Source organism: Mustela nivalis (assembly GCF_964662115.1).
Source record: "Mustela nivalis genome assembly, contig: HAP1_SCAFFOLD_1004, whole genome shotgun sequence".
In the NCBI taxonomy this organism is placed as follows: domain Eukaryota; kingdom Metazoa; phylum Chordata; class Mammalia; order Carnivora; family Mustelidae; genus Mustela; species Mustela nivalis.
This window is the reverse complement of record NW_028135660.1, coordinates 150,484-165,318: the sequence shown is the minus strand read 5'-3', so window position 1 is coordinate 165,318 and position 14,835 is coordinate 150,484. Positions and strand designations below refer to the sequence as shown.

General features: G+C 36.4%; 1 pseudogene across 1 annotated transcript; it reads right to left on the bottom strand.

The window, feature by feature from the left end:
* Positions 1 to 13,369: 13,369 nt before the first annotated feature.
* On the bottom strand, positions 13,370 to 14,516 carry LOC309857633 (heterogeneous nuclear ribonucleoprotein A1 pseudogene; annotated as a pseudogene). Its single transcript has one exon. The product of its transcript is annotated as a heterogeneous nuclear ribonucleoprotein A1 pseudogene (transcript).
* Positions 14,517 to 14,835: the final 319 nt, after the last annotated feature.

The window sequence follows — 14,835 nt, the reverse complement described above, 5'->3', positions numbered from 1 at the left end:
CCTAAATAATCTTCAACAAATTGAAAATAGTTTTTGGATTTTATTCAAGGCTATTAACACACAATTTCACTTTGTTAAATATAGTGCTAAACGTTCAACCAAAACGTTGTGTCTTTTTTTTTCCACTACCACATCCTCCATCTACGGACTGGATTCTCTCCCCAACTAGCACATATATACCATTGTCTATCTTTAGGATAAGTAAGGGTCATCTTTTGTCTTTATTCTATTTCTTGTATGCTTCTGAACTTGTTGAATTTTAATAGTCACACCATAAGTATCACATATTTGATTTCCCTTTAAATAGTAAACAGTGCACAACCAGAGCATACCTTCAAAGCTATCAATATACTTACTCTGATATATTATTTTTGTATTTTTGTAAATTAAAATAATTAAATTAGAGAACAAGAGTTTCAGGTGGTAGGTGTTGTAAGTTTACCCAAACTGACTTTTGTCAAACTCGTTTTTGTCATCATATATGTCAAGTAGTTTTCTCAGGTTTATTTTTAGAATAGCCTTGTGTAATGAATATTTACACTGATATCTAGTATAAAAATCTTGCAATTTATTTTAGAAACATTAAGATATTGAAAATCAATCTATTTCTTTAATTCATTAAAGTCATTTGTGGCTTGTTTCCAGTACTTTCTTACTGGTTAAAAAATATATTTGAAGTAGTCTGAATTTCATTATTATATGGCACTTTCCCTTTGATGAAAACAAAAACGATATTCTATATTAGCTATCTGAGAAGAATTTATTTTTTAAATTTTATTTATTTGTGAGTGAGAGAGAGCACAAGCAGGGGGAGCAGCAGGGTGAAGGAGAAGCAAACTCCCGGCTAAGCAGGAAATCTGTTGCAGAACTGAGTCCCAGGACCCTAAGATCATGACCTGAGCTAAAGGCTCAGGCGTTTAACTGACTGAGCCACCCAGGTGTCCCAATCTGAGAAGAGTTCTGTATGTTATTCCTATTCATATGAAGTTTAAAATCTAGGTAATTAACTTAATATTTTAGTGGCTATTACATAGATAGCACTATGTTCCACACAGAGAGTAAGAAAGAAATATTAAATCAACCATATTCTATGCATTCTAAATGAAAATCATTAATCAATCATAATAAACTCTTCTATTGATGGAATATCAACTTATAAGCTTTCCTCCATATGAACAATGCCAAATACCAAAATAAAGGGTCATCTAATACAAATAAAGGATAGAATTAAAGAATTCTGGTAAGCCATTTAATTTTGAAAAATGGTGCTATATTGTTGCTGAGTTGTGGTTTTCAGTTACATAATATCTGATAAGTGTAGAAGTAACATGAGTGTTACGTGAGATGAGAAATTGTATATAATAAAGATATTTTTAAAAGTACAGATAAATACAAATTTGTAAACATAGCATTATGGAGGAATAAAAATAAATGATAGCTACACACTCTAAGTGAATAAATCTTGGAAAGTTAATAGAGAAGTAAAACAAGGACAATGCAAAAAGTATCGTACATTTTTATGAAATTCAAGCAAATTCTGTGAAACCGTAGATGGACTTAAAGATACTATTATGTATCAAATATTGCAAAAATTAAGCAAGGAAATAGCAAACATAAAATAACCAAAGCATACAAACTTGGGTAGATACAATAGGTGTGATCATGTTCTACTTCATAAAGAGATGAGTTAATAGATAAATAGAAGTAACTAGACTTTTTAGACGTTAATAAAACTTTGCCTGTTATTTCTTAGCTATATAAAATATATGGTTTTCTAACAAAAACGCTTATCTTAAAAATATTTAAAAATAAATTTCAGGCTACTCATAAGGTTCTATTTACTTTTCCACTGAAGGAAAAGCTGGTTGTTGTAGTTGTAGTTGTTTGTTTGTTTTAGTCTCCTCCTAGTTTTTATTATTATAATGTGGAATGAGGAATGTTAGATTGAAAAGTGAATTATTTTATAGACAAAATTCATTACTTGATTAACCTCCTGGTACAGCAGATGGAACTCCTGAAAACATGCCCTTTTGCCTTATTGGAAGAGTAACAGTTATGCTTACTTCTGACACATGCTTGGTGGTGGCCCTAAATAGTGACACCATAGTAAACATTTTGAATATTTGCAAGTAATTTTTATAGTCATAGGGCTCCAAAAGGCACTGCTGGTCTCTTAGCAGGTATTTCAATAAAGCTAAAAGTTGCCTGACTGTTTAAAAATATTAACAAGGCACAAAATATGGCAGAAGTATTGTCCTCAGATATTATTTTTTTCCATATGCTCCTGATCCAAACATGACGAGTTATTTTTTTAAATTTATTTAAAAATATTTTATTTATTTCTTTGACAGAGATCACAAGTAGGCAGGGTCAGGCAGAGTGAGAGGGGGGAAGCAGGCTCCCTGCTGAGCTGAGATCCCGATGTGGGACTCGATCCAAGGATTCTGGGATCATGACCTGAACCAAAGGCAGAGGCTTTAACCCACTGAGCCACCCAGGTGCCCCCATGACAAGTTATTTTTTTTAAAGATTTTATTTATTTATTTGAGAGAGAGAGATTACAAGTAGGCAGAGAGGCAGGCAAAGAGAGAGAGGAGGTAGCAGGCTCCCCGTTGAGCAGAGAGCCCAATGTGGGGCTCCATCCCAGGACCCTGAGATCATGACCTGAGCTGAAGGCAGCGGCTTAACCCACAAGCCACCCAGGAACCCGACAAGTTATTTTTGATAGATATATATATAGAATGTATTTTCCAGTTATAAGAAAAATGGTTCTGCTATTTTTAACCTTTTTAAAAAATTACATAATTTTTTAAAATTTAAATTTTATTTGTTAATGTTTTACCTTTCTTTTCTTTTTTTTTAAAGATTTTATTTATTTATTTGACAGACAGAGATCACAAGTAGGCAGAGAGGCAGGCAGAGAGAGAGAGAGAGAAAGAGGGAGAGAGAGAGAGAAGCAGGCTTCCTGCGGAGCAGAGAGCCAGATGCAGGGCTCAACCCCAGGACCCTAAGATCATGACCCGAGCCGAAGGCAGCAGCCCAAACCACTGAGCCACCCAGGCACCCCAATGTTTTACTTTTCAATATACTACTTAGAATATAAACCCTATCCCATTTTGTAAGAAGGTTACCATTTAAAAAATGGTAATTTTCTCATTGTGTCTTCCCCTCTCATTGCTTTATTTTGAATAAAATATTTCACAATAAACATAACTGATGTTTTCCTTTTCATGGTCCCTCTGTTGGGCATATTGTATATGAGCCATGACAATTAGTTTTACAACATTTATTCATGTTTGTTGATATGTTTTATCATAACTAATTTTCCCTCCCTTATCTAGATTCCCCAGCTTTCAGACAGGTGGACACTTCAATAAACCATACCCAAGGGATGTATCAAGTACTTCTTAGACATTCTCTCAGATCCTTGAGGTCTAATTTTGCCTAGGGATTTGCAATAGGTTCTGCCAGAGGCACCACTGTGACAACTGATGTCCATGGTCTATCTCCTGCTAAACTCAAGAGGTCACTGGTTTCCAAGTTTACCTATACAATTAATGCACTCCAACAAGTTCTTTTTTTTTAATATTAACAAACTTATTTTAAAGTTTATATGGAGAGGCAAAGACTCACAATAGTCAACATAGTGTTGAACGAGAACAAAAACTGAGGACTGACTTCAAAGTTTACCATAACGATGGGGCGCCTGGGTGGCTCAGTGGGTTAAGCATCTGCCTTTGGCTCAGGTCATGATCCCAGGGGCCTGGGATCGAGTCCCCTATTGGGCTCTCTGCTCAGCAGGGAGCCTACTTCTCCTCATTTCTCTCTCTGTCTGTCTCTCTGCCTATTTGTGTTCTCTCTCTCTGTCAAATAAATAAATGAAATCTTAAAAAAAGTATACCATAATGATAATTGGAAGCAAGATATTGTAATACCACAGAAAGACTAGATTAAAGGAACAGAATATATATTATTAATTATATTTTATATTTAATATAAAAGCAAAAGCAATACAAGAGAGCAAAATACAATCTTTTAAACAAATGGTTCTGGAGTAATGGTGAAGCTAAATGTAAAAATATAAAATAAAAATAAAATAAAATAATATAATAAAATAAATCCAGGCAGATATCATACGCTCTTCACAAAAATTAACTCAGATTGGATTATAAACCTAAACATGAAACATGTAGAAGGTAATATAGAAGAAAATTTAAATGACCTTGGTTTTGGAAATAACTTTAGCTACAAAAGCACAAGCACTGAATTTAAAAATGTCTACTCTGTGATAAAATGCCAAGAGAATGAAAAGGCAAAGCAGAGACTATGAGAAAAAATTTGCAAAATACACATCTGGCAAAGGACTGTTAATCAAAAAGACACAAAGACCCCTTAAAACTCAACAATGGTGGAAAAACCTGATTAAAAATGAGCCAAAGACCTTAGCAGATACCTCATAAAAGAAAATATTACAGATGGCAAATAAGCATATAAAAAGATGCTTCACATCATATGTCATCAGGAAAATGCAAATTAAAATAAAAAAGAGACACCAGTACATAGCCAGAATCCAGAACACTGACAACAGAACACGAAATGTTGGTGAGGATGTGGAGCAACAGGAATGTTTTTCCATGTCTATTGAGAATAAAGAATGGAAAATAACTTGGCAGTTTCTTACAAAACTAAACATATTCTTGCCAGATGATTCAGCAGTAGCAGTTCTTGGTATTTATCCAAAGAAGATGAAACCTATACCCACAAAGATGTCTATAGTAGTTTTATTCATTACTGACAAAAGCTTGGAAGCAACCAAGATATCCTTTCATAGGTGAAAGTTCAAATAAAGTGTAGTACATGCAAACAATGGAATCTTATTTAATGCTAGAGAAATGAATTACCAAGCCATGAAAAGATATGGATATAAATATTTAATAAATATTTGATTTTAGGCTTCTACCAGTCTATCAATAGTATTAGTATATTTTAACAGTGAATGCTCAGCATTCACGAATTTACCTAAGAAAATATTTGGGGTTCAATATTTTAAATACTTCAACCTCTATGATTATATTCCTAATAATTTTGAATTGGGGTAAATAAACCTTAATTTTTTGTAACTTGTTTCTTATTGCAAAAGAGCTCAATGAAATTTTAGAAAATAAAAATTTACCAAAAAAAAGTTTAGTTTACTATTGCCAAATAATTTAAAACTTTACCTTATATTCAAATACATATATTTTTCTAAATTGATTTATAGGCTACTGAAACCAAAAACTTTTAGTTATACTAGATTTCATATCATGCAATCAATGCCAGAAAGCCATCTGGCGATGACTTGTCTTAAATAGAGCTAAGATGGTGTTATTACAATGCAAGATGGAAACAAAGATAGTATAACAATTGAGTGTTACATAACTTTTCTGTTTTGATCAAGTTACTAATCTACAAAAGGCTTTTATCGGTGACACACTTGGGAATTTAACAAAAATTTTAAACTAGCATGTGCGACTCATTCCTAGAAAACAACACAATCAATAACACTTTCTTTAGATGAAATCATGACTATTTCTCCATTTGAATAAAAAAGGTAGCAACCCCAATAAGTTTATTGAACATGAAAAGTTGAAATGCTATAATGCACCTAAGGAATTAAATGGTCCAGTCATGAATTACAAAAAAAGGATATAAATTACCAAAGTGTTTGTATAATTCGAATGTACAACTGCCCATTATCGTTCAATAGTGTAGGCTTGTACAAGAACTCTATAAAAGAACCCCACTTCTAAACCGTGGAAAATATGTTCCCTTTCCCCCTATATACAACTATTAAGCCATTCATTTAGCTTTTAAAATATCCACTTAATACAGGCTTTTTACTCATTTGAACAGGCAGCAGGGCTCTATTCTTATTGCTCACATCTGAAGGATAGACGTCTAGCGTAAGAGGTAAAGCCCATAAAGGAGCCCAATAATAACAAGAAAATACAGTTTAGTGAGCCCTTACAATCTGCCAGCTACCTTTCTGAGAATACTTCAATTAATAAAACATATAAAATACCTGACCACAAAGAGCTTGCATTCTTTTGAAATATAATAGTAAAATAAACCAATATTAGAGGGGCACCTCGGTGGCTCAGTCCATTGAGTGACTGCCTTTGGCTTGGGTCATGATCTCAGGGTCCTGGGATGTAACTCCCCAGCAGGCTTTCTAGGCAGTGGGGTGTTTTCTTCTTCCTCTGTGCCCCCTCCCAATTCTCTCTCTGTCTCCAATAGGAAAATAAACCAATAATAGAATAATCATTGATGGTTGATGGTGATAAGTGTTACAAAGAAATACAAGAAAGGTAAAAGCCATTGGAGAATGCTGGGATGTAAGTTAATTGTATTTTGTGTTGGGTGGTTATATCTCATTTGTGAGATGTTATTTGCACAAAGACCCAGGAAGTGAAGGAGGGTGTTATACAAATATTGAAGGAAAGGATTGCTCTGGGCAGAGCAAGTAAGTATATAGACTTTGTGTGAACAGCTGGTCTGTTACTTTTGAGGAAAAGCAAGGAGGCCAATGAGGAGTTCATAGTGGTGGAGAGAGGAAGAACGTATTGACTTATGACGCTCTAGTACATTGAAACGCCTTCAGTTTTTATTTAATATGAAAGGGGTAGATACCAAAAGACTTTCAACAGCAGAATAAAATTATCTGACTTGATTTTTAGGTTAAGTTGCTGTACCAAAATAAATTTGCAGGGAGAAAGGAGTGCAGTATGTGTGGAAGTGGGGTTATCCATCAAGTCAATAATTCAGGAACATATGATGGTGTTTTTAGCATGCTGAGTGGTAATAGAAGTGGTGAGGTATGGTTTTTATTTTGTATCTATTTTGATGGTGAATATTCTGGTGAACAGGATGGGGTATGTGCAGGACAGACAATATCAACATTTATTTTACCTGCACAAACAGAAGGGAGGAGTCTTCATTCCCTGATATGGAGAGAATTCTGAGTTCAAATGTTCTTTCTGATTAAATGGCATAGTGATGATGTGTATTTAGTAAGACAGTGAAAGAGAGCAGTAAGCATAATGTTAAGCGGTAAGACATTATAATACATTATAACATCAAAAAACGTTGTGTTGGATCATCTGTTTATGTGAGTAAATAAATAAAAAAAGCTTCCTGGGGTTCTGATAGAGGTAAAGAAGACTACTATATGATCCAAAGGGGCACGTGCACCAAATGTTTATAGCAGCAATATCCACAATAGCCAAACTATGGAAAGAACCTTGATGTCCATCAACAAATGAATTTTATATATATATATGATGGAATACTATGCAGCCATCAAAAGAAATGAAATCTTGCCATTTGCGATGACATGGATGGAACTAGAGGGTATTATGCTTAGCAAAATAAGTCAACCAGAGAAAGAGACTATCATATGATTTCCCTGATATGAGGAAATGGAGGTGCAATGTGGTGGTTTTGGGGGACAGGAAAAGAGTAAATGAAACAAGATGGGATCGAGAGGGAGACAAACCATAAGAGACTCTTAATGTCACAAAACAAACGGAGAGTTGCCAGGGCGGTTGGGAGGGTAGGGAGAGGGTGGTGGGGTTATGAACATTGGGGAGGGTATGTGCTTGGTGAGTGCTGTGAAGTGTGTAAACCTGGCGATTCACAGACCTGTAACCCTGGGGCTAATAATACATTATATGTTAATTTAAAAAGAAGAAGAAGAAGAAGACTACTATTAATCCAATGCTATGGTTTTCAGCAAAGAGTGTGTAATCAGGCATATTTTATTAAAGTATCCAATTAAAATGATGGTCGAACATTGGAATAACAGAAAACATAAAAATAAGAGATTTTAAAAAGAGATATGGGACAGTGTAGAGAATATAGTCAATGATATTATAATAGTGTTATATGGTGACAGATGGTGGCTTTATTTGTAGTGATCATCGAATAATATATAGATATTGAAAACCTGAAACCAATGTAACACTGAATATCAACTATACTCAAATAAAAGAAGAGTAAAAATAAAATATTTAAGTTTAAAAAGATAAAAAGAGGGACAAGAATTTGAGAAGTGAATTCAAAATGAGTAAAGATGAGGCTAAGACATACTTTGAACCTTGAGGAAAACACCATTTTGAAAATTCTTCCCATTTTGAGAAAACTCAAATGAATCAAAACCATAAAAGAACCCATTTTAACTGAAAGATGTAATGAATGCTCAAGAAATAATTTTATGACAGGATAATTCTTCCCTCTGAAACAGCATACAGAAACCAGGGGAAACAATTGGAAGCAAAATAAACTATACTGAAAATAAGAATTAGGAAAAAGATAAATGATGAAAGATAAGAAAATTAGACCTGCGACAGAGATCTAGTGAAGAGAATTTTTAGCTTGTGGTTTAATGTTTTTGAGGATAATCTAGAGTTCATAACTGTCTTGAGACAGGCTGGGTGTAGGCAGTTTAGGCAGACCCCTAAGACAGGCCTACTTTGGGCAGGTGGTGTTGGAGGAGGCCATTGGGCTGGACAAAGACAAATCCAACCATTTGACTAAAGTGTCTGTGAAGATGTTGAAGTCAGATGCAACAGAGGAAGACCTGTCAAACCTAATCTCAGAAATGGAGATGATAAAGATGATTGGACAGCACAAGGACACCATCAACCTGCTGGGTCCTGCACACAGGACGGTCCTTCGTACACTCTCACAGAATATGCCTCCAAAGACAACATACAGGATTACCTGCAGGCCCAGAAGCCTCCTGACCTGGAGTACTGTTACAATATCAGCCAAAATGCAGCAGAGCAACTCTCCTCCAAGGACCTGGTATCCTGTGCCTACCAGGTAGCCTGAGGCATGGAGTACCTTGCCTCCAAGAAGTGCATACACCAAGTCCTGGCCACCAGGGAGTGCTGGTGACAAAGGACAACATGATGAAGATCTCAGACTTCAGCCTTGACAGAGATATCACCACATCAGTTACTATAAAAAGACAACCAACAGTGGACTGCCTGTGAAGTGGATGATCCCTAAGACCATGTTTGGCCAGATCTACATCCACGAGAGTGACTTCTGGTCTTTTGGGGTGATCCTGTGCAAAATCTTCACTCTGGAAGCCTCCCATAACCTGGAGTGCCTGTGGAGGTGGTTTCCAAGCTGCTGAAGGAGTCATTTGATGGATAAGCCAATGAGTGCACCAGAGAGTTATACACAATAATGAGGGGTGGCTGGCATGTGGTACCTTCAAGCTGCTTGTAGAAGACCTCGATCATTCTGTGGCCTTGACGTCCAACCAGGAGTACCCGGACCTGTCCTTGGCCCAGGAACAATACTGTCTATGCTTTCCCAACACCCAAAGCTCCACCTGCTCCTCAGGTAAGAATTCCACCTTCTCTCATGTGCCGTTGCCCAGGGAGGCCTATCTGCCCTGACACCTAGCCCAGCTTGCCAATGGTGGACTCAAATGACTAGTATCCCTATTACTCCTGTCCAGATTTCATCATAAGCTGTAACCCTTACCCCCCACCCTCCCTGCAAGACTCACTGCCTTCTCCTTTGTCCCTTTCCTACTGGCAGGAGCCAGCTGCCTACCTGAGGCCTTCACCCTTTGAAGTTCACCTCACTTCCCCTTCCTCTTCCTCCTCCTTACAACCTGCTCATGAAAGAAAGGCACAGGAGGCAGGTACTTGCTCGTGGCTACTTCCTTCCCTCCCATATGTTGGACCAAAACCCCTCCTGGCATCTGGTACTGCCTGGACGTCGAGGGAGTGGGAGATGAGGCATGCCAGTGAAAGCTGTCGGAGCTTTTCTGTTTTGGTTTTGTCTCCTTAGCATAACATGTAAGACTGAGTTCTGGTGGCAGGGACCTAGTCCTTGGGGCTATAGCACTAGCTTCGGGAGGTCAACTGCTCTGGGCCTTGGCTAAGGCAACCCCTGCTCCAGAGATATGGTGCCAAGGGCTTATTAATTATGATACTAATTTGCTTTGCTGACCAAATGCCTGGTATCAACAGATGGGAAGGCAAAGACTGGAAGCAGTGTTGTGACCATGGGTTCCAGCCCCAAACTATGAAGAAAACACAAAGTTATAAATCTGAGTAAGTATATATTTACACACCTCTTTAAATAGGTTGTTATCAAAGATTTAATCAATGGGTAATATGCTTCTCATGGCTGGGAAGCATCAGTTGCCATATATTAAAAACAAAGGAAAGAGGTGTCTGGGTGGCTTCCTCCGTAAGTGTCCCTTTTTTCAGGTCATGATCCCAGGGTCCTGGGATGGAGCCCCACATCAGGCTCTCTGCTCAGTGGGAAACCTGCTTCTCCTTTTCCCTCTGCCCTGCTTATAGTTCCTCTTCCTGTCTCTCTGTCTGTCAAATAAATAAAATATTAAAAAAAAAAGAAACAAACAAAATGTTTTTAAAAGGTCTTTTTTTTTAATTTTGTAGGGGTGCCTGGATGACTCAGTTGTTTAAGCAGATGTTTGCCTTTGGCTGAGGTCATGATTCCAGTGTACAGGGATCCAGCCCTGCATGGGACTACTTGCACCCCAAGGAGCTTGCTTCTTCCTCTCCCTTTGCACGTTATTCCTCCCGCTTGTGCGCTTCCTCTCTCTCTCTCTCTTGCTGTCAATAAACAAAATAAAATCTTTACTAAATAAATTAATAAATAAACCTACTTCCAGTTTAGGTCCCTTAACAAAAATTGCTACTGCTTCATTTAAAAAAAAAAAGATAATTTAGAAAGATGCTTCCAGATCTAAAAAGCTGTTTTTTTTTTTTGGATTAAATATAGAAGTGCTTTATAAAGTAAAAGAAAAAATATGCTATATTAACACTAATCACACTATAACTTTGGTGGTTATATCAAGATAATGAAAAGTGATTTTAACGCAAATTTAATTATCAGACATAAAGATAAGGCAAAATTACAGAAGAGTAAAAGGATGAATTCATCAGGGAGTATAATAATTCTTGACTTTTAATACTTAATAACAGATTTGGGGATATATAGGGAAAAACTAAGAACAAAAATCATAACTTCTACCTTAGAAGAGAAATGGAAAAAAGTTTCAACACCTTTATTTTGAGATTATATAGACAAATGGTAATCAAATTGGTAAGATATGTAAGGCTTGAACAAAATTATCAACTAACTAGATATGCTTGATATTACAGAATACTCCCAACAACCGCAGACTACATATATCTTAAGCCATGATTTTCTTTGCAAAGGTCAACATTGATAATGTTCTAGTCATACCTCCGTGTACCAGGAAAGAATTAGCATATTTCTTGAAAGACACAGCTATCAAAGCTCCATTGAGAAACCGTAATGATGGAGAAGGGATTTGCAAATTATATATCTGATAATGGACATCTACTCTGTTTATTAAAAAATGAATAAAAATAAAATACCTTACTAATAACCAAACAGAGTATCCAATTTTACATGTGAAGAAAATTATTGAAGAGACATGTCACCAAAAGGATATGGATGGCTTTTAAGCACATGACAAATTTATCAACATTTAGACATTAAAGAAATACAAATTAAAATCATAATGAGACATGCTTACATATCTATTAGAATGGCTAAAATTATAAAGGCTAATTTACTTCGTCTGAGCTAGATTGAGAAGCAACAAAAAATCTAAACTGTTGTTGGCATATATCATGATACCACCACTTTGGAAAATAGTTTGAAATATTTTTTTAAATGCAAAATATGTTGCAGTTACACAAATAGCCATTTTACTTCTAGGCATTTAACCAAGAGAAACAAACCCTATGTTCATACAAGGACTTGTATATGAATTTCATAGCAGCTTTATTTTTAAGAATTGAAAACAGTGGAAATGTTCATCAATGTCCATCAATAGAGCAAAGACAAATTATGATCTATTCATTAAAGAGATTACTATTCAACATCAAAATGAACTATTTACAATTGGAGATTCTCAAAGTAATGATGCTGAGAAAAGAAAAGCCAGGCAATGAATAGAATATACTGTGTGATTCCATGACTATAAAAAAATCTAGAAAATACAAATTTATATATAGTCACAGTCTTCAAATATATTGGTGTGATTTTCGTGCCTTCTTCTGTGCTCCCATAGCTTCCTACACTTGGATCTCCGAGCATTTGTTACACCATGTGAAAATATGAACTCTTTTTCTTTATTATGTCTTACAAGAAAAAGAATCCTTGAAATTTTATGGACATTTGAACTCTCAGTTATAAGCAGAAATTCTATCATACAGTAAATTTCCAAATATAAAAGCCAGAGTTTTACAATGACTTCTAAGCTTTTAACTGATCTAGCCACTCATGTGACCTCTGTGACCTCTTTCCCTGCTACTCTTCAGTCCCTCACAGTGGCCTCCTTGCTATTCCTCAGATATGCCAGGCACGATCCAACCTTATGGCCTTCAAGATAGCCAATTCCTTTGTCTGGAGTGACCTTATTGCTGATAGTTCTGGGCAAATTCATCACCTTTCCATACGTTTGTTCAATTGTCAGCTTCATTGTAACTACCCTGATCTTCCTATTAAAATTCTTACCTCCCCATTCCCTGCCTAGCAACCTTGATTTTTCTCATCCTGATCTAATTTTTCTTTTTCCCCATTGTACTCATCATTTTTGAATACACTATGCAATTTTTATTCAGGTTTATACCTTTTAATTTTCTCACCCATTCAAATAAACGTTCTACAAATCCAAGTATTTCATTTACCAGTGTAGTATGAAGTAATATCTGCCATAAAATAGGTTCAATAGACAATTGGTAAATTTCAGAAAAAACGAATGTTGAGAGTATACTGAATTTCATAAGTCATTTCAATATTTTTTTCCAAAAAATAAACTATGTGAAACATACCTTAAATTTACTTTCAAAATATTTTATAGCATATAATGGACAATATACATAAGCCTTAAAGAAACAATCATATAAATAACGATTTCATACTTACTTAAAAACTGCATAATACCACACTCCTAGATCCTCTCTGAATGCTCTAAAATAACCCTTCAAAAGAAATACATTTTTAAAAATTACAGATTTTTTGGCAAATAATTTAATAAAATAAAAGTTTCATTCATCTATGTAGATCATAATAAATTTTTTTTTTGTTTGTTTGTTTGTTTTTTTTAAAAAGACACATTTATTCAGCGTCATGATCAGACTATTATATTTAGCAATCAACAGCATGGGTGCAAAAAAAAAATCTACATTAAAACCCTTTGTTGGAATGCTTTACACTTTCCACAGAACAGAAACTAAAATAACCTGTTATACAATTAGTCACAAATACAGTCCTCGATTTTTTTTGCCCATACACATGAGTATTGTCTAAAACATGTCTTCTTTGTAGCAGCTAGGCCCTGCCACCACTGTGCTTGGCTGAGTTCACAAATCTGTTGTAACCTGTAGCTTCCCTGTCACTTCTCTGGCTCTCCTCTCCTGCTAAGCTTTGTTTCCTGGCAGTAATTAAAACCTTCTGCCACTGCCATAGCTGCTGCTGCTGCTGGAACCACCATAGCCACCTTGGTTTCGTGGTTTGGCGAAGTATTGGCCTCCACCACCATAAGGGCCAGAGCTTCTGCCTCCAAAATTGCCTCCTTTCATGGGTCCAAAATTTGAGGATTGATTGTTGTAATTGCCAAAATCATTATAGCTTCCACCACCTCCCAAGTTGCTTCCATCATTACCAAATCCGTTATAGCCATCCCCACTGCCACCATATCCACCACCACCTCGACTGCCACCAAAGCCACCTCGACCACTGAAGTTTCCTCCGCGACCAAAGTTGTCATTCCCACCAAAACCACCTCCACGACCACCACCAAGATTCCAGAACCACTTCGACCTCTTTGGCTGGATGAAGCACTAGCCATCTCTTGCTTAGAGAGCGCTTTCCTTACTTCACAGTTGTGGCCATTCACAGTATGGTATTTTTGAATGACAATCTTGTCTACAGAATCATGGTCATCAAATGTTACAAAAGCAAAACCCCTCTTTTTGCCACTGCCTCGGTCAGTCATGATCTCAATCACTTCGATTTTCCCATACTGTTCGAAATAATCTCTTAGATGATGTTCTTCAGTGTCTTCTTTAATGCCACCAACAAAAATCTTTTTCACAGTTAAGTGGGCACCAGGTCTTTGAGAATCTTCTCTTGAGACAGCCCTCTTTGGTTCCACAACTCTTCCATCCACCTTGTGTGGCCTTGCATTCATGGCTGCATCCACCTCCTCCACAGTGGCATAGGTGACAAACCCAAAGCCTCTGGAGCGCGTGGTGTTCGGATCTCTCATTACCACACAGTCCGTAAGTGTTCCCCATTGCTCAAAATGGCTCCTCAGACTCTCATCGGTTGTTTCAAAGCTCAGACCTCCGATGAAGAGCTTCCGCAGCTGTTCAGGCTCTTTGGGAGACTCTGACTTAGACATGACGGCGGTGGGAGGGGAGACTTTAACGATGCTTACTCGGTGGCGTCCACAGGCAGAAAGGATAATAAATGTTTTTAATAAGCATGAAATTATAACTCTGAAGTGTGCTAAAATGAAACCACCTGCTAAGGGTGAGAGAACAAAAATAAACATCATTTTTCCAAATAAGAGGAATTTATTACCTTTGAATCAAAGCATATGGATTTGTTCAAACTGGCAATAAAGGAATATGGAAACACAAAACATAGAATGTCATATTTTAGATTTCTAAAAGACTTCAAAGTGAAGAGTATATATTTTTTAAATGCTACATAATGCTACATAATGACAAGATGACAGGGTGTGACAAATAGCATTTTAAA